Genomic DNA, 474 nt, shown 5'->3' on the forward strand with positions numbered 1-474 from the left:
CGCTTTTTCCTCCTCCTCCCTCATCTCTCCTCCTCCCTCCTCTCTCCTCCTCCCTCTCTCCCTCCTCCCTCATCTCATCCTCCTCCCTCATCTCTCCTCCTCCCTCATCTCTCCTCCTCCCTATCTTTCTCCTCCTCCCTCATCTCTCCTCCTCCCTCATCTCTCCTCCTCCCTCATCTCTCCTCCTCCCTCATTTCTCCTCCTCCCTCATCTCTCCTCCTCCCTCATCTCTCCTCCTCCCTCATCTCTCCTCCTCCCTCATCTCTCCTTACGCTCTGCCCACGCAAGTCCCTTTAAAATATCCCCGTCTGCCTCCTTACCTGCAGTGCTCTCGGTCCCGTCCCTTCAGCCTGGGTTTTTCCTCGTACGTACACCGTTCAGAGCGATGGCTGTGCCTTCGAGATGAATTCTGCTTCCGATATCTGGTAATCTCTCGTGGCAGCACAGAGCACGTAAGTCATTCTTTAAAAAACA

Source organism: Penaeus monodon, chromosome 19 (assembly GCF_015228065.2).
Source record: "Penaeus monodon isolate SGIC_2016 chromosome 19, NSTDA_Pmon_1, whole genome shotgun sequence".
Lineage (NCBI taxonomy): Eukaryota > Metazoa > Arthropoda > Malacostraca > Decapoda > Penaeidae > Penaeus > Penaeus monodon.